The sequence below is a fragment of the Oncorhynchus mykiss genome, chromosome 8 (assembly GCF_057628025.1).
Source record: "Oncorhynchus mykiss isolate SJ-2025 chromosome 8, ASM5762802v1, whole genome shotgun sequence".
Lineage (NCBI taxonomy): Eukaryota > Metazoa > Chordata > Actinopteri > Salmoniformes > Salmonidae > Oncorhynchus > Oncorhynchus mykiss.
The window spans coordinates 35999929-36000473 of NC_143029.1; positions in this window are offsets into that span (position 1 = coordinate 35999929).

Below are 545 nucleotides of genomic sequence, written 5' to 3' on the forward strand. Positions count from 1 at the left end.
TCTTCACCCGTTTAATGGCTACCACTGACTTCATATTTGAAAAATTCCCATCTACTTCCATGACCCAAGTCATATCTTGCAAAAAATATCTTTAGCTAACGATTTGATGTTTTCAATGAGAGTAGTATCTTTAAGAAGTGTGTTGTTTAATTTCCAATATCCTTTGGATTTTTTAGTAGCTTGTAAACTCAGGGAAATCAAGTGATGATCAGAAAAGGGAGCCATCTATAACAAATTGTAACAAAAAGGGTGAAATTAGGAATAAATCTATTCTAGATTTACGTGACATAGTTTTGTTGGTCAGGTAGAACCCTTTGCATCCGGATTGAAATAACGCCAGGCATCCTCAACACATAGATCCTTGCATAATGTAGTGATAATATTGCTATTTTGAGGGCTTTGATTCGTTCTAGGAGGAAAAGGATCAGGAGATGCATCGGGTGTTTCATTAAAATCCCCTGAAATAATTAGAAAAGCCTCTGCTCGAAAAGCAGGCTTCTCTAAACGGGAAGGGGAGGCATAACGACAAGGTTTTTGAGGTTTGG